Source organism: Hippopotamus amphibius, chromosome 10, assembly GCF_030028045.1.
Source record: "Hippopotamus amphibius kiboko isolate mHipAmp2 chromosome 10, mHipAmp2.hap2, whole genome shotgun sequence".
NCBI classification, from domain to species: Eukaryota; Metazoa; Chordata; class Mammalia; order Artiodactyla; family Hippopotamidae; genus Hippopotamus; species Hippopotamus amphibius.
In genome coordinates this window covers 45,651,975-45,678,128 of record NC_080195.1, presented here as the reverse complement: position 1 = coordinate 45,678,128, position 26,154 = coordinate 45,651,975, and positions in this window count along the sequence as shown.

Here is a 26,154-nt window from a genome sequence, read left to right as displayed (position 1 = left end):
CCTTATATCTGTTGCAAATTTGACAGCAAGGACCATAAGTTGAAATGATGACACTTGAAGTCTTTCTAAATGGCCTCTCTAGATTTGGGGAGCATGAAACTTCACCAAGCTAAGTGGCAAGCATTCCTTGACTCTCCGGGTCATTTCAAAGAGGATCGAGGATTGGAACATTGGATGCTGGGCACATCTAAGATTCCCTACCTTTGCCTACTTAGCAGAAGGTCTCAAAAGCATCCGTTTGCAATCAGAAATGCTGGTATGACATCCAGCTGACAATTGCTTGCTTCTTGGTTTTCACTAAGTGAAGGTGTTAAGGACTTGAGGATTGTAATCGAAATATGTAATTAAAGCTAAGAAACTCATGAAAAGGAACACATTTCAGGATAGAGTAGGAAGGTGGGATAAATGTGTTGAGCCAAAAACCAACATTTGATGCATCATTGGGCTGAAACGAAACTCCACTTCGGGAAATGGATACTGTTATTAAAAATACGTTTTTCTCAAGGCTGGATTGGGTTCCCCTCTGCCAAGAGAACACGTTTACTTGGAATGCTGCTTTCAATAACATGGTATGTGAACTGTCCTGCCTTTAAGGGATCTCGATTTGCTTTTAAGATCTCTTCTCACTTTGGAGAAGAAAAAAGAATTATCTTCAAAGGACTGATGAGCTTATTGGACCAGGGGTTTTGAAATATTTTGTTAACTTTGGATTAGTTGCAGGGCCCTTAAGGCAACTCAAGGAGGACTATTTCAGTCGTATATCTGGTATGGAAATTACAGAGAAAACATTGTGAAATGGGGGAGAAGCTTCTTCAATTACACAGGATGGATACATGGCACACCTGTCGATATTCTAGAAAGGGTACAAAGTTTCTGAAATGCAGGTATGCCTTGGGATAATCGGTCAGCCATGCTGACGGTTACATGAGAGCCACTTGATTAAGCTTCCTTCGCAACCCCTTGTCATGCGATCTTTAACCTTGCCTCTTTAAGTGTCTAACAGATAGTTAGGCTGAGGCTTTCCCAAAGTGCTTCAACTTCAAGAAGACTCTTACCAATGCAGTTTTGACAAACTGAGTAAACAGATGCATATGCTACTAACGTTTATGGATTTGCTTTGCAATAATGCTGATTTTGATCTGTGTTCTCCCGTTAAGGGAAGCTCTTCCCCTCAACTTCCTAACAACTTGCAACAATTTCTTCCCTTCTGCTTCTGCGTGTCTGGATTTCCTGCCAGAACGTCTCCCCCAGAGTGCCACCCTCACACTGCTTTTCAGGCTTATTCCCCTGGATTCCTTATACAAGTTTATATGACTTGGATCAAGCCTTGCAACGTGGCATTGCTTCCAACTCAGAATGCACTGTAGGGCTTTGCTTTCCTGCATCAGGACGTAGCTAGATTGGTCGTCACCCCATTCCCTGAAAGAGTTGGTAAAAGATGAAGCAGGAATGGAGGTTGAAAGCAAGTCCCCTAAAACAGAGATTCGCTGCTGAGTTTATGATTAACCACTCTATCCAAATCATACCCACATATTCTCCTCAGGGTTGAAGAGGACCAAAGAAAAGGGGGAATTGTACCATAGCCAGCTGAATGCAGCCCTTCCCAGGCAGCCCTTGCTGTGCACTGTGACCCACTGCCCCGTTACCAGGCAATGGTTCCCAGGAGACCACTAATGCCACTGTGACCACCCTGCTCAGCCATTGGTGGGCAGTGTAGTGGGCCCCTGCCCCAAGCAAGCCACTGTCTGTCAGCCATCTTTAGTGGGGGCCCTTTGTTAGGCAGCAGTCAGTGGAGTGCTGCCCCTTCAGACCTGGAGCGTGAGGTAAGAGGCAAGTGCCAGCCTTCTCCCCAGCATTCTGCTGCTCACACGGCCTTGGGCCAGCTGGTGTGATGGGGGGCCCAGAGAACAGGCTGGGGGTGTGTCCTGCAGGGCTCAAGAGCCAAGGACATGAATGCCCAGTGGCCCAGACCAGGCCTTGAGGCAGTGTTGAACCTCTACCACACACCGCCACTGTGACCCTAAGGGTATGGCTCACAGTCTGGGGTACCTGACCGCCACTGTTTGGGTGGCCTGAGGAGCATTAAGACCTGTTGGGTCGTGTGCACCCTGCTTCCTCAGTGATGACAGCTAGCAAGGGTCTGGGACCTGGCCCTGAGGGAGCCACCAAGGCAGAGCTGCCTCCTCTGTGAGGCATGGGCACTGGTGGGAGGACCCAGACCAGTTCCTGGACAAACCCTCCATGGCAGGAGGACCACCAGCCCTCCCAGGGACCCCTTTCTCTTAGGTGGGTCCTGACCTCAGAGGGTGAGCCTTGTGCCTTGGGACCTTGCCCTTTCTTGTCACCCAGAGAGTGACATTTGTTGGCTGGAGATTGATAGGAACATTGAGACCTGATTATGACCTGTCCTCAAGAACAAAGGATCGGACAGGGAGAAGTTTTCAACGAACAGCCACACCCCTCCATCACCTTACCTCTAAGAGGGCTTTGCTAAAAGCTTTCAAGGTTGGGGATTACCCGGCATAAGCCACCCATTTCCTTGAATGTCTCAACAACAAATATTTCTCGGCTCCAAAGTCCAATGTTTTGCTGTTGCTTGGCCTCACTGTGCATCGGGCACACATCCTGGCCTTTGGTTACCAATTATAGCGAGCCAGCCAGGAGGTCTGTGCCCATGGTGTGTGGATCTCGATCAGGGGCATCGCCATTTATAGTTCCCAGCACATGCCAGAGTACATTTGGCTCCAGGATGCTGGCAGGGATTCTCCCTGATATGCAGTGGCTGCCCTACAGCACAAGGGTGCTTGTCTTGGAGACATGTCCAGAGCAACGGTATACAGTTCATGTCATTTGGGTGTAAGTCGCTCCAGCTTGCACAGGCTGGGAAATAGGTCTACTCCAACTGGGCTGCTCCCCTTAGCGGATGGGAGCCCCTCTGAGTCCATTCCCTCTTGAGAACTGGGGGCCTCCATGTGGGAGTGGAAGTGGAAGTTGACAAAATGCCTTCTCTGACTTTCTGTCTTTGTGATTGGAGTGTTTATTTGTTCTTCATGTGTTTGTGTGTGTCAATGTGGTGTTAATCACGGCAGTCTGTGCTTTGGTTTGTGGGATCCTGTTTGTGATTCGTACATTGTATGTGTGTGAAACAGCACTTGCATTGAGTACTTAAGACGTCTTTGGTAAGTAACGGAGCTTGCATATGATCACACTAGGTATAGTTCCCTCCTGCGTTGTGTTTCAGCTGTGGTGGAACATTGGTTGACATATTCCCTTTCCAATGGATAGGAATCTGCCGTTTGGTGCCTGGGAACTGCGATCCTGAGAGACGTTTTGGCATTGCATTTGTCTCTCTGCTATTGGATAACACCTGCTGTGATCAGCAGAGCTCTAGTCCATCTTGTAGTCCGCTAAGGGACAAGCAAGTATTTTTTTTCTTTTTTTTACATTGCATGGCCATCATATTCTACAGATTCTGGTGAAACATGGCATCAAATGAATCATCTTCATACCTCCAAAACCAGTCTATGTAAAATATTCAGTTAGAGAAAGTTTGCTCAGTGAAATCCTTTTGGTTTTCATCATTGTGACCCTGAGAAAACGAGCATATTTCCAGGAGACATGTGGAAGTTAATGAAGCAAATTGAACTTTTCCTAATTTCTTTGCTTTTTCCTTTTTGGCTCTTTCTGCTTCCCAGGTCAGTAGGCATGACAACTGTGGTCCTGATTCCCTATCTTTCAATTTGCATGCTCTTTGTCGTTTTGTTGTTAAAATGAGGGAACGTAGTTCGAAAACACTTAGGATGTTGTTCATCCTCACCCTTTGCTTTGGTCCTCAGGACTGAGAGTTTCTTTTGTGCATGTACTTTTGCGTTTGTTTTGTGTGAAAGTGTTGTGGCTCTGGGAAACTCAAATGTGCTTCCCCAACGCACCCCTTTCAGGTGCATTCTCCAGATTTGGGCCACTTTTAGGGATAAGGCAATTGACATCAACTGCCGAGTTGATGTGTAAATGAGCTCTATTTCACTGAAAGGGAAGCACTTACCTATTCAATACTTCCTCCTCTGGAGAGAATTGGCCTCCATGGATTTCAGGTCCTGATGATCTGGCAAATAGCTAGTACTGAACTGATATCTGGTATGGAAGCTGCCTTAAGCTTCTTGCATTCTGAAGTGTAAACCTTCTGCGGTCCCTAGGTTTCTTAGAGATCCAAAAAGACCTTATATCTGTTGCAAATTTGACAGCAAGGACCATAAGTTGAAATGATGACACTTAAAGTCTTTCTAAATGGCCTCTCTAGATTTGGGTAGCATGAAACTTCACCAAGTTAAGTGGCAAGCATTCCTTGACTCTCCGGGTCATTTCAAAGAGGATAGAGGATTGGAACATTGGATGCTGGGCACATCTAAGATTCCCTACCTTTGCCTACTTAGCAGAAGGTCTCAAAAGCATCCGTTTGCAATCAGAAATGCTGGTATGGCATCCAGCTGACAATTGCTTGCTTCTTGGTTTTCACTAAGTGAAGGTGTTAAGGACTTGAGGATTGTAATCAAAATATGCAATTAAAGCTAATAAACTCAAGAAAAGGAACACATTTCAGGATAGAGTAGGAAGGTGCGATAAATGTGTTGAGCCAAAAACCAACATTTGATGCATCATTGGGCTGAAACGAAACTCCACTTCGGGAAATGGATACTGTTATTAAAAATACGTTTTTCTCAAGGCTGGATTGGGTTCCCCTCTGCCAAGAGAACACGTTTACTTGGAATGCTGCTTTCAATACCATGGTATGTGAACTGTCCTGCATTTAAGGGATCTCTATTTGCTTTTAAGATCTCTTCTCACTTTGGAGAAGAAAGAAGAATTCTCTTCAAAGGACTGATGAGCTTATTGGACCATGTGTTTTGAAATATTTTGTTAACTTTGGATTAGTTGCGGGGCCCTTAAGGCAACTCAAGGAGGACTATTTCAGTCGTATATCTGGTATGGAAATTACAGAGAAAACATTGTAAAATGGGGGAGAAGCTTCTCCAATTATGCAGGATGGATACATGGCACACCTGTCGATATACTGGAGAGGGTACAAAGTTTCTGAAATGCAGGTATGCCTTGGGATAATCGGTCAGCCATGCTGACGGTTACATGAGAGCCACTTGATTAAGCTTCCTTCTCAACCCTTTGTCATCCGATCTTTAACCTTGCCTCTTTAAGTGTCTAACAGATAGTTAGGCTGAGGCTTTCCCAAAGTGCTTCAACTTCAAGAAGACTCTTACCAATGCAGTTTTGACAAACTGAGTAAACAGATGCATATGCTACTAACGTTTATGGATTTGCTTTGCAATAATGCTGATTTTGATCTGTGTTCTCCCGTTAAGGGAAGCTCTTCCCCTCAACTTCCTAACAACTTACAACAATTTCTTCCCTGCTGCTTCTGCGTGTCTGGATTACCTGAAAGAACGTCTCCCCCAGAGTGCCACCCTCACGCTGCTTTTCAGGCTTATTCTCCTGGATTCCTTATACAAGTTTATATAAGACTTGGATCAAGACTTGCACCGTGGCATTGCTTCCAACTCAGAATGCACTGTAGGGCTTTGCTTTCCTGCGGCAGGATGTAGCTAGAGTGGTCGTCACCCCATTCCCTGAAAGAGTTGGGAAAAGATGAAGCAGGAATGGAGGTTGAAAGCAAGTCCCCTAAAACAGAGATCCACTGCGGAGTTTATGATTAACCACTCTATCCAAATCATACCCACATATTCTCCTCAGGGTTGAAGAGGACCAAAGAAAAGGGGGAATTGTACCATAGCCAGCTGAATGCAGCCCTTCCCAGGCAGCCCTTGCTGTGCACTGTGACCCACTGCCCCGTTACCAGGCAATGGTTCCCAGGAGACCACTAATGCCACTGTGACCACCCTGCTCAGCCATTGGTGGGCAGTGTAGTGGGCCCCTGCCCCAAGCAAGCCACTGTCTGTCAGCCATCTTTAGTGGGGGCCCTTTGTTAGGCAGCAGTCAGTGGAGTGCTGCCCCTTCAGACCTGGAGCATGAGGTAAGAGGCAAGTGCCAGCCTTCTCCCCAGCATTCTTCTGCTCACACGGCTTTGGGCCAGCTGGTGTGATGGGGGGCCCAGAGAACAGGCTGGGGGTGTGTCCTGCAAGACTCCAGAGCCAAGGCCATGAATGCCCACTGGCCCAGACCAGGCCTTGACGCATGGTTGAACCTCTACCACACACCGCCACTGTGACCCTAAGGGTATGGCTCACAGTCTGGGGTACCTGACCGCCACGGTTTGGGTGGCCTGAGGAGCATTAAGACCTGTTGGGTCGTGTGCACCCTGCTCCCTCAGTGATGACAGCTAGCAAGGGTCTGGGACCTGGCCCTGAGGGAGCCACCAAGGCAGAGCTGCCTCCTCTGTGAGGCGTGGGCACTGGTGGGAGGACCCAGACCAGTTCCTGGACAAACCCTCCATGGCAGGAGGACCACCACCCCTCCCAGGGACCCCTTTCTCTTAGGTGGGTCTGGACCTCGGAGGGTGAGCCTTGTGCCTTGGGACCTTGCCCTTTCTTGTCACCCAGAGAGTGACATTTGTTGGCTGGATATTGATAGGAACATTGATACCTGACTATGACCTGTCTGCAAGAACAAAGGATCGGACAGGGAGAAGTTTTCAACGAACAGCCACACCCCTCCATCACCTTACCTCTAAGAGGGCTTTGCTAAAAGCTTTCAAGGTTGGGGATTACCCAGCATAAGCCACCCATTTCCTTGAATGTCTCAACAACAAATATTTCTCGGCTCCAAAGTCCAATGTTTTGCTGTTGCTTGGCCTCACTGTGCGTCGGGCACACATCTTGGCCTTTGGTTACCAATTATAGTGAGCCAGCCAGGAGGTGTGTGCCCATGGTGTGTTGATCTCGATCAGGGGCATCGCCATTTATACTTCCCAGCACATGCCAGAGTACATTTGGCTCCAGGATACTGGCAGGGATTCTCCCTGATATGCAGTGGCTGCCCTACAGCACGAGGCTGCTTGTCTTGGAGACATGTCCAGATCAACGGTATACAGATCATGTCATTTGGGGGTAAGTCGCTCCAGCTTGCACAGGCTGGGAAATAGGTCTACTCCAACTGGGCTGCTCCCCTTAGCGGATGGGAGCCCCTCTGAGTCCATTCCCTCTTGAGAACTGGGGGCCTCCATGTGGGAGTGGAAGTGGAAGTTGACAAAATGCCTTCTCTGGCTTTCTGTCTTTGTGATTGGAGTGTTTATTTGTTCTTCATGTGTTTGTGTGTGTCAATGTGGTGTTAATCACGGCAGTCTGTGCTTTGGTTTGTGGGATGCTGTTTGTGATTCGTACATTTTAGGTGTGTGAAACAGCACTTGCATTGAGTACTTGAGATGTCTTTGGTCAGTAACGGAGCTTGCATATGATCACACTAGGTATCGTTCCCTCCTGCGTTGTGTTTCAGCTGTGGTGGAACATTGGTTGACATATTCCCTTTCCAATGGGTAGGAATCTGCCCTTTGGTGCCTGGGAACTGCGATCCTGAGAGACCTTTTGGCATTGCATTTGTCTCTCTGCTATTGGATAACACCTGCTGTGATCAGCAGAGCTCTAGTCCATCTTGTTGTCCGCTAAGGGACAAGCAAGTTTTTTTTTTTTTTTTTTTTTTTACATTGCATGGCCAGCATATTCTACAGATTCTGGTGAAACATGGCATCAAATGAATCATTTTCATATCTCCAAAACCAGTCTATGTAAAATATTCAGTTAGAGAAAGTTTGCTCAGTGAAATCCTTTTGGTTTTCATCATTGTGACCCTGAGAAAATGAGCATATTTCCAGGAGAAATGTGGAAGTTAATGAAACAAATTGAACTTTTCCTAATTTCTTTGCTTTTTCCCTTTTGGCTCTTTCTGCTTCCCAGGTCAGTAGGCATGACAACTGTGGTCCTGATTCCCTATCTTTCAGTTTGCATGTTGTTTGTCATTTTGTTGTTAAAATGAGGGAACGTAGTTCGAAAACACTGAGGATGTTGTTCATCCTCACCCTTTGCTTTGGTCCTCAGGACTGAGAGTTTCTTCTTTGCATGTACTTTTGCGTTTGTTTTGTGTGAAAGTGTTGTGGCTCTGGGAAACTCAAATGTGCTTCCCCAACGCACCCCTTTCATGTGCATTCTCCAGATTTGGGCCACTTTTAGGGATAAGGCAATTGACATCAACTGCCGAGTTGATGTGCAAATGAGCTCTATTTCACCGAAAGGGAAGCACTTACCTATTCAATACTTCCTCCTCTTGAGAGAATTGGCCTCCATGGATTTCAGGTCCTGATGATCTGGCAAATAGCTAGTACTGAACTGATATCTGGTATGGAAGCTGCCTTAAGCTTCTTGCATTCTGAAGTGTAAACCTTCTGCGGTCCCTAGGTTTCTTAGAGATCCAAAAAGACCTTATATCTGTTGCCAATTTGACAGCAAGGACCATAAGTTGAAATGATGACAATTGAAGTCTTTCTAAATGGCCTCTCTAGATTTGGGTAGCATGAAACTTCACCAAGTTAAGTGGCAAGCATTCCTTGACTCTCCGGGTCATTTCAAAGAGGATCGAGGATTGGAACATTGGATGCTGGGCACATCTAAGATTCCCTACCTTTGCCTACTTAGCAGAAGGTCTCAAAAGCATCCGTTTGCAATCAGAAATGCTGGTATGGCATCCAGCTGACAATTGCTGGCTTCTTGGTTTTCACTAAGTGAAGGTGTTAAGGACTTGAGGATTGTAATCAAATATGTAAATAAAGCTAATAAACTCATGAAAAGGAACACATTTCAGGATAGAGTAGGAAGGTGGGATAAATGTGTTGAGCCAAAAACCAACATTTGATGCATCATTGGGCTGAAACGAAACTCCACTTCGGGAAATGGATACTGTTATTACAAATACGTTTTTTTCAAGGCTGGATTGGGTTCCCCTCTGCCAAGAGAACACGTTTACTTGGAATGCTGCTTTCAATACCATGGTATGTGAACTGTCCTGCCTTTAAGGGATCTCGATTTGCTTTTAAGATCTCTTCTCACTTTGGAGAAGAAAGAAGAATTCTCTTCAAAGGACTGAGGAGCTTATTGGACCAGGTGTTTTGAAATATTTTGTTAACTTTGGATTAGTTGCGGGGCCCTTAAGGCAACTCAAGGAGGACTATTTCAGTCGTATATCTGGTATGGAAATTACAGAGAAAACATTGTGAAATGGGGGCGAAGCTTCTCCAATTATGCAGGATGGATACATGGCACACCTGTCGATATTCTAGAGAGGGTACAAAGTTTCTGAAATGCAGGTATGCCTTGGGATAATCGGTCAGCCATGCTGACGGTTACATGAGAGCCACTTGATTAAGCTTCCTTCTCAACCCCTTGTCATGTGATCTTTAACCTTGCCTCTTTAAGTGTCTAACAGATAGTTCGGCTGAGGCTTTCCCAAAGTGCTTCAACTTCAAGAAGACTCTTACCAATGCAGTTTTGACAAACTGAGTAAACAGATGCATATGCTACTAACGTTTATGGATTTGCTTCGCAATAATGCTGATTTTGATCTGTGTTCTCCCGTTAAGGGAAGCTCTTCCCCTCAACTTCCTTACAACTTACAACAATCTCTTCCCTGCTGCTTCTGCGTGTCTGGATTACCTGCCAGAACGTCTCCCCCAGAGTGCCACCCTCACGCTGCTTTTCAGGCTTATTCTCCTGGATTCCTTATACAAGTTCATATAAGACTTGGATCAAGACTTGCAACATGGCATTGCTTCCAACTCAGAATGCACTGTAGGGCTTTGCTTTCCTGCAGCAGGATGTAGCTAGAGTGGTCGTCACCCCATTCCCTGAAAGACTTGGGAAAAGATGAATCAGGAATCGAGGTTGAAAGCAAGTCCCCTAAAACAGAGATCCGCTGCGGAGTTTATGATTAACCACTCTATCGAAATCATACCCACATATTCTCCTCAGGGTTGAAGAGGACCAAAGCAAAGGGGGAATTGTACCATAGCCAGCTGAATGCAGCCCTTCCCAGGCAGCCCTTGCTGTGCACTGTGACCCACTGCCCCGTTACCAGGCAATGGTTACCAGGAGACCACTAATGCCACTGTGACCACCCTGCTCAGCCATTGGTGGGCAGTGTAGTGGGCCCCTGCCCCAAGCAAGCCACTGTCTGTCAGCCATCTTTAGTGGGGGCCCTTTGTTAGGCAGCAGTCAGTGGAGTGCTTCCCCTTCAGACATGGAGCGTGAGGTAAGAGGCAAGTGCCAGCCTTCTCCCCAGCATTCTTCTGCTCACACGGCCTTGGGCCAGCTGGTGTGATTGGGGGCCCAGAGAACAGGCTGGGGGTGTGTCCTGCAGGGCTCCAGAGCCAAGGCCATGAATGCCCACTGGCCCAGACCAGGCCTTGAGGCAGTGTTGAACCTCTACCACACACCGCCACTGTGACCCTAAGGGTATGGCTCACAGTCTGGGGTACCTGACCGCCACTGTTTGGGTGGCCTGAGGAGCATTAAGACCTATTGGGTCGTGTGCACCCTGCTCCCTCAGTGATGACAGCTAGCAAGGGTCTGGGACCTGGCCCTGAGGGAGCCACCAAGGCAGAACTGCCTCCTCTGTGAGGCGTGGGCACTGGTGGGAGGACCCAGACCAGCTCCTGGACAAACCCTCCATGGCAGGAGGACCACCAGCCCTCCCAGGGACCCCTTTCTCTTAGGTGGGTCTGGACCTCAGAGGGTGAGCCTTGTGCCTTGGGACCTTGCCCTTTCTTGTCACCCAGAGAGTGACATTTGTTGGCTGGAGATTGATAGGAACATTGAGAACTGACTATGACCTGTCCTCAAGATCAAAGGATCGGACAGGGAGAAGTTTTCAACGAACAGCCACACCCCTCCATCACCTTACCTCTAAGAGGGCTTTGCTAAAAGCTTTCAAGGTTGGGGATTACCCGGCATAAGCCACCCATTTCCTTGAATGTCTCAACAACAAATATTTCTCGACTCCAAAGTCCAATGTTTTGCTGTTGCTTGGCCTCACTGTGTGTCGGGCACACATCCTGGCCTTTGGTTACCAATTATAGCGAGCCAGCCAGGAGGTGTGTGCCCATGGTGTGTTGATCTCGATCAGGGGCGTCGCCATTTATAGTTCCCAGCACATGCCAGAGTACATTTGGCTCCAGGATACTGGCAGGGATTCTCCCTGATATGCAGTGGCTGCCCTACAGCACGAGGCTGCTTGTCTTGGAGACATGTCCAGAGCAACGGTATACAGTTCATGTCATTTGGGGGTAAGTCGCTCCAGCTTGCACAGGCTGGGAAATAGGTCTACTCCAACTGGGCTGCTCCCCTTAGCGGATGGGAGCCCCTCTGAGTCCATTCCCTCTTGAGAACTGGGGGCCTCCATGTGGGAGTGGAAGTGGAAGTTGACAAAATGCCTTCTCTGGCTTTCTGTCTTTGTGATTGGAGTGTTTATTTGTTCTTCATGTGTTTGTGTGTGTCAATGTGGTGTTAATCACGGCAGTCTTTGCTTTGGTTTGTGGGATCCTGTTTGTGATTCGTACATTGTAGGTGTGTGAAACAGCACTTGCATTGAGTACTTGAGATGTCTTTGGTCAGTAACGGAGCTTGCATATGATCACACTAGGTATCGTTCCCTCCTGCGTTGTGTTTCAGCTGTGGTGGAACATTGGTTGACATATTCCCTTTCCAATGGGTAGGAATCTCCCCTTTGGTGCCTGGGAACTGCGATCCTCAGAGACCTTTTGGCATTGCATTTGTCTCTCTGCTATTGGATAACACCTGCTGTGATCAGCAGAGCTCTAGTCCATCTTGTAGTCAGCTAAGGTACAAGCAAGTATTTTTTTGTTTCTTTTTTACATTGCATGGCCAGCATATTCTACAGATTCTGGTGAAACATGGCATCAAATGAATCATTTTCATATCTCCAAAACCAGTCTATGTAAAATATTCAGTTAGAGAAAGTTTGCTCAGTGAAATCCTTTTGGTTTTCATCATTGTGACCCTGAGAAAACGAGCATATTTCCAGGAGACATGTGGAAGTTCATGAAGCAAATTGAACTTTTCCTAATTTCTTTGCTTTTTCCTTTTTGGCTCTTTCTGCTTCCCAGGTCAGTAGGCATGACAACTGTGGTCCTGATTCCCTATCTTTCAATTTGCATGTTGTTTGTCGTTTTGTTGTTAAAATGAGGGAACGTACTTCAAAAACACTGAGGATGTTGTTCATCCCCACCCTTTGCTTTGGTCCTCAGGACTGAGAGTTTCTTTTTTGCATGTACCTTTGCGTTTGTTTTGTGTGAAAGTGTTGTGGCTCTGGGAAACTCAAATTGCTTCCCCAACGCACCCCTTTCAGGTGCATTCTCCAGATTTGGGCCACTTTTAGGGATAAGGCAATTGACATCAACTGCCGAGTTGATGTGTAAATGAGCTCTATTTCACTGAAAGGGAAGCACTTACCTATTCAATACTTCCTCCTCTTGAGAGAATTGGCGTCCATGGATTTCAGGTCCTGATGATCTGGCAAATAGCTAGTACTGAACTGATATCTGGTATGGAAGCTACCTTAAGCTTTTTGCATTCTGAAGTATAAACCTTCTGTGGTCCCTAGGTTTCTTAGAGATCCAAAAAGACCTTATATCTGTTGCCAATTTGACAGCAAGGACCATAAGTTGAAATGATGACACTTGAAGTCTTTCTAAATGGCCTCTCTAGATTTGGGGAGCATGAAACTTCACCAAGGTAAGTGGCAAGCATTCCTTGACTCTCTGGGTCATTTCAAAGAGGATAGAGGATTGGAACATTGGATGCTGGGCACATCTAAGATTCCCTACCTTTGCCTACTTAGCAGAAGGTCTCAAAAGCATCCGTTTGCAATGAGAAATGCTGGTATGGCATCCAGCTGACAATTGCTTGCTTCTTGGTTTTCACTAAGTGAAGGTGTTAAGGACTTGAGGATTGTAATCAAAATATGCAATTAAAGCTAATAAACTCAAGAAAAGGAACACATTTCAGGATAGAGTAGGAAGGTGCGATAAATGTGTTGAGCGAAAAACCAACATTTGATGCATCATTGGGCTGAAACGAAACTCCACCTCGGGAAATGGATACTGCTATTAAAAATACGTTTTTCTCAAGGCTGGATTGGGTTCCCCTCTGCCAAGAGAACACGTTTACTTGGAATGCTGCTTTCAATACCATGGTATGTGAACTGTCCTACCTTTAAGGGATCTCGATTTGCTTTTAAGATCTCTTCTCACTTTGGAGAAGAAAGAAGAATTCTCTTCAAAGGACTGGTGAGCTTATTGGACCAGGTGTTTTGAAATATTTTGTTAACTTTGGATTAGTTGCTTGGCCCTTAAGGCAACTCAAGGAGGACTATTTCAGTCGTATATCTGGGATGGAAATTACAGAGAAAACATTGTGAAATGGGGGCGAAGCTTCTCCAATTATTCAGGATGGATACATGGCACACCTGTCGATATTCTAGAGAGGGTACAAAGTTTCTGAAATGCAGGTATGCCTTGGGATAATCGGTCAGCCATGCTGACGGTTACATGAGAGCCACTTGATTAAGCTTCCTTCTCAACCCCTTGTCATGCGATCTTTAACCTTGCCTCTTTAAGTGTCTAACAGATAGTTAGGCTGAGGCTTTCCCAAAGTGCTTCAACTTCAAGAAGACTCTTACCAATGCAGTTTTGACAAACTGAGTAAACAGATGCATATGCTACTAACGTTTGTGGATTTGCTTCGCAATAATGCTGATTTTGATCTGTGTTCTCCCGTTACGGGAAGCTCTTCCCCTCAACTTCCTAACAACTTACAACAATTTCTTCCCTTCTGCTTCTGCGTGTCTGGATTACCTCCCAGAACGTCTCCCCCAGAGTGCCACCCTCACGCTGCTTTTCAGGCTTATTCTCCTGGATTTCTTATACAAGTTTATATAAGACTTGGATCGAGACTTGCAACGTGGCATTGCTTCCAACTCAGAATGCACTGTAGGGCTTTGCTTTCCTCCAGCAGCACGTAGCTAGAGTGGTCGTCACCCCATTCCCTGAAAGACTTGGGAAAAGATGAACCAGGAATCGAGGTTGAAAGCAAGTCCCCTAAAAAAGAGATACGCTGCTGAGTTTATGATTAACCACTCTATCCAAATCATACCCACATATTCTCCTCATTTTTGCAGAGGACCAAAGAAAAGGGGTAATTGTACCATAGCCAGCTGAATGCAGCCCTTCCCAGGCAGCCCTTGCTGTGCACTGTGACCCACTGCCCCGTTACCAGGCAATGGTTCCCAGGAGACCACTAATGCCACTGTGACCACCCTGCTCAGCCATTGGTGGGCAGTGTAGTGGGCCCCTGCCCCAAGCAAGCCACTGTCTGTCAGCCATCTTTAGTGGGGGCCCTTTGTTAGGCAGCAGTCAGTGGAGTGCTGCCCCTTCAGACCTGGAGCGTGAGGTAAGAGGCAAGTTCCAGCCTTCTCCCCAGCATTCCTCTGCTCACACGGCCTTGGGCCAGCTGGTGTGATGGGGGGCCCAGAGAACAGGCTGGGAGTGTGTCCTGCAAGGCTCCAGAGCCAAGGCCATGAATGCCCACTGGCCCAGACCAGGCCTTGAGGCAGTGTTGAACCTCTACCACACACCGCCACTGTGACCCTAAGGGTATGGCTCACAGTCTGGGGTACCTGACCGCCACTGTTTGGGTGGCCTGAGGAGCATAAAGACCTATTGGGTCGTGTGCACCCTGCTCCCTCAGTGATGACAGCTAGCAAGGGTCTGGGACCTGGCCCTGAGGGAGCCACCAAGGCAGAGCTGCCTCCTCTGGGAGGCGTGGGCACTTGTGGGAGGACCCAGACCAGCTCCTGGACAAACCCTCCATGGCAGGAGGACCACCAGCCCTCCCAGGGACCCCTTTCTCTTAGGTGGGTCTGGACCTCAGAGGGTGAGCCTTGTGCCTTGGGACCTTGCCCTTTCTTGTCACCCAGAGAGTGACATTTGTTGGCTGGAGATTGATAGGAACATTGAGACCTGACTATGACCTGTCCGCAAGAACAAAGGATCGGACAGGGAGAAGTTTTCAACGAACAGCCACACCCCTCCATCACCTTACCTCTAAGAGGGCTTTGCTAAAAGCTTTCAGGGTTGGGGATTACCCGGCATAAGCCACCCATTTCCTTGAATGTCTCAACAACAAATATTTCTCGGCTCCAAAGTCCAATGTTTTGCTGTTGCTTGGCCTCACTGTGCGTCGGGCACACATCCTGGCCTTTGGTTACCAATTATAGCGAGCCAGCCAGGAGGTGTGTGCCCATGGTGTGTTGATCTCGATCAGGGGCATCGCCATTTATACTTACCAGCACATGCCAGAGTACATTTGGCTCCAGGATACTGGCAGGGATTCTCCCTGATATGCAGTGGCTGCCCTACAGCACGAGGCTGCTTGTCTTGGAGACATGTCCAGAGCAACGGTATACAGTTCATGTCATTTGGGGGTAAGTCGCTCCAGCTTGCACAGGCTGGGAAATAGGTCTACTCCAACTGGGCTGCTCGCCTTAGCGGATGGGAGCCCCTCTGAGTCCATTCCCTCTTGAGAACTGGGGGCCTCCATGTGGGAGTGGAAGTGGAAGTTGACAAAATGCCTTCTCTGGCTTTCTGTCTTTGTGATTGGAGTGTTTATTTGTTCTTCATGTGTTTGTGTGTGTCAATGTGGTGTTAATCACGGCAGTCTGTGCTGTGGTTTGTGGGATCCTGTTTGTGATTCGTACATTGTAGGTGTGTGAAACAGCACTTGCATTGAGTACTTGAGACGTCTTTGGTCAGTAACGGAGCTTGCATATGATCACACTAGGTATCGTTCGCTCCTGCGTTGTGTTTCAGCTGTGGTGGAACATTGGTTGACATATTCCCTTTCCAATGGGTAGGAATCTCCCCTTTGGTGCCTGGGAACTGCGATCCTGAGAGACCTTTTGGCATTGCATTTGTCTCTCTGCTATTGGATAACACCTGCTGTGATCAGCAGAGCTCTAGTCCATCTTGTAGTCCGCTAAGGGACAAGCAAGTATTTGTTTTTTTTTTTTTACATTGCATGGCCAGCATATTCTAGAGATTCTGGTGAAACATGGCATCAAATGAATCATTTTCATATCTCCAAAACCAGTCTATGTAAAATATTCAGTTAGAGAAAGTTTGCTCAGTGAAATCCTTTTGGTTTTCATCATTGTGACCCTGAGAAAATGAGCATATTTCCAGGAGACATGTGGAAGTTCATGAAGCAAATTGAACTTTTCCTTATTTCTTTGCTTTTTCCTTTTTGGCTCTTTCTGCTTCCCAGGTCAGTAGGCATGACAACTGTGGTCCTGATTCCCTATCTTTCAGTTTGCATGTTGTTTGTCATTTTGTTGTTAAAATGAGGGAACGTAGTTCGAGAACACTGAGGATGTTGTTCATCCTCACCCTTTGCTTTGGTCCTCAGGACTGAGAGTTTCTTTTTGGCATGTACTTTTGCATTTGTTTTGTGTGAAAGTGTTGTGGCTCTGGGAAACTCAAATGTGCTTCCCCAACGCACCCCTTTCAGGTGCATTCTCCAGATTTGGGCCACTTTTAGGGATAAGGCAATTGACATCAACTGCCGAGTTGATGTGCAAATGAGCTCTATTTCACTGAAAGGGAAGCACTTACCTATTCAATACTTCCTCCTCTGGAGAGAATTGGCCTCCATGGATTTCAGGTCCTGATGATCTGGCAAATAGCTAGTACTGAACTGATATCTGGTATGGAAGCTGCCTTAAGCTTCTTGCATTCTGAAGTGTAAACCTTCTGCGGTCCCTAGGTTTCTTAGAGATCCAAAAAGACCTTATATCTGTTGCCAATTTGACAGCAAGGACCATAAGTTGAAATGATGACACTTGAAGTCTTTCTAAATGGCCTCTCTAGATTTGGGGAGCATGAAACTTCACCAAGGTAAGTGGCAAGCATTCCTTGACTCTCCGGGTCATTTCAAAGAGGATAGAGGATTGGGACATTGGATGCTGGGCACATCTAAGATTCCCTACCTTTGCCTACTTAGCAGAAGGTCTCAAAAGCATCCGTTTGCAATCAGAAATGCTGGTATGGCATCCAGCTGACAATTGCTTGCTTCTTGGTTTTCACTAAGTGAAGGTGTTAAGGACTTGAGGATTGTAATCGAAATATGTAATTAAAGCTAAGAAACTCATGAAAAGGAACACATTTCAGGATAGAGTAGGAAGGTGGGATAAATGTGTTGAGCCAAAAACCAACATTTGATGCATCATTGGGCTGAAACGAAACTCCACTTCGGGAAATGGATACTGTTATTAAAAATACGTTTTTTTCAAGGCTGGATTGGGTTCCCCTCTGCCAAGAGAGCACGTTTACTTGGAATGCTGCTTTCAATAACATGGTATGTGAACTGTCCTGCCTTTAAGGGATCTCGATTTGCTTTTAAGATCTCTTCTCACTTTGGAGAAGAAAGAAGAATTCTCTTCAAAGGACTGAGGAGCTTATTGGACCAGGTGTTTTGAAATATTTTGTTAACTTTGGATTAGTTGCGGGGCCCTTAAGGCAACTCAAGGAGGACTATTTCAGTTGTATATCTGGGATGGAAATTACAGAGAAAACATTGTGAAATGGGGGCGAAGCTTCTCCAATTACGCAGGATGGATACATGGCACACCTGTCGATATTCTAGAGAGGGTACAAAGTTTCTGAAATGCAGGTATGCCTTGGGATAATCGGTCAGCCATGCTGACGGTTACATGAGAGCCACTTGATTAAGCTTCCTTCTCAACCCCTTGTCATGCGATCTTTAACCTTGCCTCTTTAAGTGTCTAACAGATAGTTAGGCTGAGGCTTTCCCAAAGTGCTTCAACTTCAAGAAGACTCTTACCAATGCAGTTTTGACAAACTGAGTAAACAGATGCATATGCTACTAACGTTTGTGGATTTGCTTCGCAATAATGCTGATTTTGATCTGTGTTCTCCCGTTACGGGAAGCTCTTCCCCTCAACTTCCTAACAACTTACAACAATTTCTTCCCTTCTGCTTCTGCGTGTCTGGATTACCTCCCAGAACGTCTCCCCCAGAGTGCCACCCTCACGCTGCTTTTCAGGCTTATTCTCCTGGATTCCTTATACAAGTTTATATAAGACTTGGATCGAGACTTGCAACGTGGCATTGCTTCCAACTCAGAATGCACTGTAGGGCTTTGCTTTCCTCCAGCAGCACGTAGCTAGAGTGGCCGTCACCCATTTCCCTGAAAGACTTTGGAAAAGATGAACCAGGAATCGAGGTTGAAAGCAAGTCCCCTAAAACAGAGATCCGCTGCTGAGTTTATGATTAACCACTCTATCCAAATCATACCCACATATTCTCCTCAGGGTTGCAGAGGACCAAAGAAAAGGGGGAATTGTACCATAGCCAGCTGAATGCAGCCCTTCCCAGGCAGCCCTTGCTGTGCACTGTGACCCACTGCCCCGTTACCAGGCAATGGTTCCCAGGAGACCACTAATGCCACTGTGACCACCCTGCTCAGCCATTGGTGGGCAGTGTAGTGTGCCCCTGCCCCAAGCAAGCCACTGTCTGTCAGCCATCTTTAGTGGGGGCCCTTTGTTAGGCAGCAGTCAGTGGAGTGCTGCCCCTTCAGACCTGGAGCGTGAGGTAAGAGGCAAGTTCCAGCCTTCTCCCCAGCATTCCTCTGCTCACACGGCCTTGGGCCAGCTGGTGTGATGGGGGGCCCAGAGAACAGGCTGGGAGTGTGTCCTGCAGGGCTCCAGAGCCAAGGCCATGAATGACCATTGGCCCAGACCAGGCCTTGAGGCAGTGTTGAACCTCTACCACACACCGCCACTGTGACCCTAAGGGTATGGCTCACAGTCCGGGGTACCCGACCGCCACTGTTTGGGTGGCCTGAGGAGCATTAAGACCTGTTGGGTCATGTGCACCCGGCTCCCTCAGTGATGACAGCTAGCAAGGGTCTGGGACCTGGCCCTGAGGGAGCCACCAAGGCAGAGCTGCCACCTCTGTGAGGCGTGGGCACTGGTGGGAGGACCCAGACCAGCTCCTGGACAAACCCTCCATGGCAGGAGGACCACCACCCCTCCCAGGGACCCCTTTCTCTTAGGTGGGTCTGGACCTCAGAGGGTGAGTCTTGTGCCTTGGGACCTTGCCCTTTCTTGTCACCCCGAGAGTGACATTTGTTGGCTGGATATTGATAGGAACATTGAGACCTGACTATGACCTGTCCTCAAGAACAATGGATCGGACAGGGAGAAGTTTTCAACGAAAAGCCACACCCCTCCATCACCTTACCTCTAAGAGGGCTTTGCTAAAAGCTTCCAAGGTTGGGGATTACCCAGCATAAGCCACCCATTTCCTTGAATGTCTCAACAACAAATATTTCTCGGCTCCAAAGTCCAATGTTTTGCTGTTGTTTGGCCTCACTGTGCGTCGCGCACACATCCTGGCCTTTGGTTACCAATTATAGCGAGCCAGCCAGGAGGTCTGTGCCCATGGTGTGTTGATCTCGATCAGGGACGTCGCCATTTATAGTTCCCAGCACATGCCAGAGTACATTTGGCTCCAGGATACTGGCAGGGATTCTCCCTGATATGCAGTGGCTGCCCTACAGCACGAGGCTGCTTGTCTTGGACACATGTCCAGAGCAAAGGTATACAGTTCATGTCATTTGGGGGTAAGTCACTCCAGCTTGCACAGGCTGGGAAATAGGTCTACTCCAACTGGGCTGCTCCCCTTAGCGGATGGGAGCCCCTCTAAGTCCATTCCCTCTTGAGAACTGGGGGCCTCCATGTGGGAGTGGAAGTGGACGTTGACAAAATGCCTTCTCTGGCTTTCTGTCTTTGTGATTGGAGTGTTTATTTGTTCTTCATGTGTTTGTGTGTGTCAATGTGGTGTTAATCACGGCAGTCTGTGCTGTGGTTTGTGGGATCCTGTTTGTGATTCGTACATTGTAGGTGTGTGAAACAGCACTTGCATTGAGTACTTGAGACGTCTTTGGTCAGTAACGGAGCTTGCATATGATCACACTAGGTATCGTTCGCTCCTGCGTTGTGTTTCAGCTGTGGTGGAACATTGCTTGACATATTCCCTTTCCAGTGGGTAGGATTCTGCCTTTTGGTGCCTGGGAACTGCGATCCTGAGAGACCTTTTGGCATTGCATTTGACTCTCTGCTATTGGATAACACCTGCTGTGATCAGCAGAGCTCTAGTCCATCTTGTAGTCCGCTAAGGGACAAGCAAGTATTTTTTTTTTTTTTTACATTGCATGGCCAGCATATTCTAGAGATTCTGGTGAAACATGGCATCAAATGAATCATTTTCATATCTCCAAAACCAGTCTATGTAAAATATTCAGGTAGAGAAAGTTTGCTCAGTGAAATCCTTTTGGTTTTCATCATTGTGACCCTGAGAAAACGAGCATATTTCCAGGAGACATGTGGAAGTTCATGAAGCAAATTGAACTTTTCCTAATTTCTTTGCTTTTTCCTTTTTGGCTCTTTCTGCTTCCCAGGTCAGTAGGCATGACAACTGTGGTCCTGATTCCCTATCTTTCAATTTGCATGTTGTTTGTCGTTTTGTTGTTAAAATGAGGGAACGTAGTTCGAAAACACTGAGGATGTTGTTCATCCTCACCCTTTGCTTTGGTCCTCAGGACTGAGAGTTTCTTTTTTGCATGTACTTTTGCATTTGTTTTGTGTGAAAGTGTTGTGGCTCTGGGAAACTCAAATGTGCTTCCCCAACGCACCCCTTTCAGGTGCATTCTCCAGATTTGGGCCACTTTTAGGGATAAGGCAATTGACATCAACTGCCGAGTTGATGTGTAAATGAGCTCTATTTCACTGAAAGGGAAGCACTTACCTATTCAATACTTCCTCCTCTTGAGAGAATTGGCGTCCATGGATTTCAGGTCCTGATGATCTGGCAAATAGCTAGTACTGAACTGATATCTGGTATGGAAGCTGCCTTAAGCTTCTTGCATTCTGAAGTGTAAACCTTCTGCGGTCCCTAGGTTTCTTAGAGATCCAAAAAGACCTTATATCTGTTGCCAATTTGACAGCAAGGACCATAAGTTGAAATGATGACACTTGAAGTCTTTCTAAATGGCCTCTCTAGATTTGGGGAGCATGAAACTTCACCAAGGTAAGTGGCAAGCATTCCTTGACTCTCCGGGTCATTTCAAAGAGGATAGAGGATTGGGACATTGGATGCTGGGCACATCTAAGATTCCCTACCTTTGCCTACTTAGCAGAAGGTCTCAAAAGCATCCGTTTGCAATCAGAAATGCTGGTATGGCATCCAGCTGACAATTGCTTGCTTCTTGGTTTTCACTAAGTGAAGGTGTTAAGGACTTGAGGATTGTAATCAAAATATGTAATTAAAGCTAAGAAACTCATGAAAAGGAACACATTTCAGGATAGAGTAGGAAGGTGGGATAAATGTGTTGAGCCAAAAACCAACATTTGATGCATCATTGGGCTGAAACGAAACTCCACTTCGGGAAATGGATACTGTTATTAAAAATACGTTTTTTTCAAGGCTGGATTGGGTTCCCCTCTGCCAAGAGAGCACGTTTACTTGGAATGCTGCTTTCAATACCATGGTATGTGAACTGTCCTGCCTTTAAGGGATCTCGATTTGCTTTTAAGATCTCTTCTCACTTTGGAGAAGAAAGAAGAATTCTCTTCAAAGGACTGATGAGCTTATTGGACCAGGTGTTTTGAAATATTTTGTTAACTTTGGATTAGTTGCGGGGCCCTTAAGGCAACTCAAGGAGGACTATTTCAGTCGTATATCTGGGATGGAAATTACAGAGAAAACATTGTGAAATGGGGGCGAAGCTTCTCCAATTATTCAGGATGGATACATGGCACACCTGTCGATATTCTAGAGAGGGTACAAAGTTTCTGAAATGCAGGTATGCCTTGGGATAATCGGTCAGCCATGCTGACGGTTACATGAGAGCCACTTGATTAAGCTTCCTTCTCAACCCCTTGTCATGCGATCTTTAACCTTGCCTCTTTAAGTGTCTAACAGATAGTTAGGCTGAGGCTTTCCCAAAGTGCTTCAACTTCAAGAAGACTCTTACCAATGCAGTTTTGACAAACTGAGTAAACAGATGCATATGCTACTAACGTTTGTGGATTTGCTTCGCAATAATGCTGATTTTGATCTGTGTTCTCCCGTTACGGGAAGCTCTTCCCCTCAACTTCCTAACAACTTACAACAATTTCTTCCCTTCTGCTTCTGCGTGTCTGGATTACCTCCCAGAACGTCTCCCCCAGAGTGCCACCCTCACGCTGCTTTTCAGGCTTATTCTCCTGGATTCCTTATACAAGTTTATATAAGACTTGGATCGAGACTTGCAACGTGGCATTGCTTCCAACTCAGAATGCACTGTAGGGCTTTGCTTTCCTCCAGCAGCACGTAGCTAGAGTGGCCGTCACCCCATTCCCTGAAAGACTTGGGAAAAGATGAACCAGGAATCGAGGTTGAAAGCAAGTCCCCTAAAACAGAGATCCGCTGCTGAGTTTATGATTAACCACTCTATCCAAATCATACCCACATATTCTCCTCAGGGTTGCAGAGGACCAAAGAAAAGGGGGAATTGTACCATAGCCAGCTGAATGCAGCCCTTCCCAGGCAGCCCTTGCTGTGCACTGTGACCCACTGCGCCGTTACCAGGCAATGGTTCCCAGGAGACCACTAATGCCACTGTGACCACCCTGCTCAGCCATTGGTGGGCAGTGTAGTGGGCCCCTGCCCCAAGCAAGCCACTGTCTGTCAGCCATCTTTAGTGGGGGTCCTTTGTTAGGCAGCAGTCAGTGGAGTGCTGCCCCTTCAGACCTGGAGCGTGAGGTAAGAGGCAAGTTCCAGCCTTCTCCCCAGCATTCCTCTGCTCACACGGCCTTGGGCCAGCTGGTGTGATGGGGGGCCCAGAGAACAGGCTGGGAGTGTGTCCTGCAGGGCTCCAGAGCCAAGGCCATGAATGACCATTGGCCCAGACCAGGCCTTGAGGCAGTGTTGAACCTCTACCACACACCGCCACTGTGACCCTAAGGGTATGGCTCACAGTCCGGGGTACCCGACCGCCACTGTTTGGGTGGCCTGAGGAGCATTAAGACCTGTTGGGTCATGTGCACCCGGCTCCCTCAGTGATGACAGCTAGCAAGGGTCTGGGACCTGGCCCTGAGGGAGCCACCAAGGCAGAGCTGCCACCTCTGTGAGGCGTGGGCACTGGTGGGAGGACCCAGACCAGCTCCTGGACAAACCCTCCATGGCAGGAGGACCACCACCCCTCCCAGGGACCCCTTTCTCTTAAGTGGGTCTGGACCTCAGAGGGTGAGTCTTGTGCCTTGGGACCTTGCCCTTTCTTGTCACCCCGAGAGTGACATTTGTTGGCTGGATATTGATAGGAACATTGAGACCTGACTATGACCTGTCCTCAAGAACAATGGATCGGACAGGGAGAAGTTTTCAACGAAAAGCCACACCCCTCCATCACCTTACCTCTAAGAGGGCTTTGCTAAAAGCTTCCAAGGTTGGGGATTACCCAGCATAAGCCACCCATTTCCTTGAATGTCTCAACAACAAATATTTCTCGGCTCCAAAGTCCAATGTTTTGCTGTTGTTTGGCCTCACTGTGCGTCGCGCACACATCCTGGCCTTTGGTTACCAATTATAGCGAGCCAGCCAGGAGGTCAGTGCCCATGGTGTGTTGATCTCGATCAGGGGCGTCGCCATTTATAGTTCCCAGCACATGCCAGAGTACATTTGGCTCCAGGATACTGGCAGGGATTCTCCCTGATATGCAGTGGCTGCCCTACAGCACGAGGCTGCTTGTCTTGGACACATGTCCAGAGCAAAGGTATACAGTTCATGTCATTTGGGGGTAAGTCGCTCCAGCTTGCACAGGCTGGGAAATAGGTCTACTCCAACTGGGCTGCTCCCCTTAGCGGATGGGAGCCCCTCTAAGTCCATTCCCTCTTGAGAACTGGGGGCCTCCATGTGGGAGTGGAAGTGGAAGTTGACAAAATGCCTTCTCTGGCTTTCTGTCTTTGTGATTGGAGTGTTTATTTGTTCTTCATGTGTTTGTGTGTGTCAATGTGGTGTTAATCACGGCAGTCTGTGCTGTGGTTTGTGGGATCCTGTTTGTGATTCGTACATTGTAGGTGTGTGAAACAGCACTTGCATTGAGTACTTGAGACGTCTTTGGTCAGTAACGGAGCTTGCATATGATCACACTAGGTATCGTTCGCTCCTGCGTTGTGTTTCAGCTGTGGTGGAACATTGCTTGACATATTCCCTTTCCAGTGGGTAGGATTCTGCCTTTTGGTGCCTGGGAACTGCGATCCTGAGAGACCTTTTGGCATTGCATTTGACTCTCTGCTATTGGATAACACCTGCTGTGATCAGCAGAGCTCTAGTCCATCTTGTAGTCCGCTAAGGGACAAGCAAGTATTTTTTTTTTTTTTACATTGCATGGCCAGCATATTCTAGAGATTCTGGTGAAACATGGCATCAAATGAATCATTTTCATATCTCCAAAACCAGTCTATGTAAAATATTCAGGTAGAGAAAGTTTGCTCAGTGAAATCCTTTTGGTTTTCATCATTGTGACCCTGAGAAAACGAGCATATTTCCAGGAGACATGTGGAAGTTCATGAAGCAAATTGAACTTTTCCTAATTTCTTTGCTTTTTCCTTTTTGGCTCTTTCTGCTTCCCAGGTCAGTAGGCATGACAACTGTGGTCCTGATTCCCTATCTTTCAATTTGCATGTTGTTTGTCGTTTTGTTGTTAAAATGAGGGAACGTAGTTCGAAAACACTGAGGATGTTGTTCATCCTCACCCTTTGCTTTGGTCCTCAGGACTGAGAGTTTCTTTTGTGCATGTACTTTTGCGTTTGTTTTGTGTGAAAGTGTTGTGGCTCTGGGAAACTCAAATGTGCTTCCCCAACGCACCCCTTTCAGGTGCATTCTCCAGATTTGGGCCACTTTTAGGGATAAGGCAATTGACATCAACTGCCGAGTTGATGTGTAAATGAGCTCTATTTCACTGAAAGGGAAGCACTTACCTATTGAATACTTCCTCCTCTTGAGAGAATTGGCCTCCATGGATTTCAGGTCCTGATGATCTGGCAAATAGCTAGTACTGAACTGATATCTGGTATGGAAGCTGCCTTAAGCTTCTTGCATTCTGAAGTATAAACCTTCTGCGGTCCCTAGGTTTCTTAGAGATCCAAAAAGACCTTATATCTGTTGCCAATTTGACAGCAAGGACCATAAGTTGAAATGATGACACTTGAAGTCTTTCTAAATGGCCTCTCTAGATTTGGGTAGCATGAAACTTCACCAAGGTAAGTGGCAAGCATTCCTTGACTCTCCGGGTCATTTCAAAGAGGATAGAGGATTGGGACATTGGATGCTGGGCACATCTAAGATTCCTTACCTTTGCCTACTTAGCAGAAGGTCTCAAAAGCATCCGTTTGCAATCAGAAATGCTGGTATGGCATCCAGCTGACAATTGCTTGCTTCTTGGTTTTCACTAAGTGAAGGTGTTAAGGACTTGAGGATTGTAATCGAAATATGTAATTAAAGCTAAGAAACTCATGAAAAGGAACACATTTCAGGATAGAGTAGGAAGGTGGGATAAATGTGTTGAGCCAAAAACCAACATTTGATGCATCATTGGGCAGAAACGAAACTCCACTTCGGGAAATGGATACTGTTATTAAAAATACGTTTTTTTCAAGGCTGGATTGGGTTCCCCTCTGCCAAGAGAACACGTTTACTTGGAATGCTGCTTTCAATACCATGGTATGTGAACTGTCCTGCCTTTAAGGGATCTCGATTTGCTTTTAAGATCTCTTCTCACTTTGGAGAAGAAAGAAGAATTCTCTTCAAAGGACTGATGAGCTTATTGGACCAGGTGTTTTGAAATATTTTGTTAACTTTGGATTAGTTGCGGGGCCCTTAAGGCAACTCAAGGAGGACTATTTCAGTCGTATATCTGGGATGGAAATTACAGAGAAAACATTGTGAAATGGGGGCGAAGCTTCTCCAATTATTCAGGATGGATACATGGCACACCTGTCGATATTCTA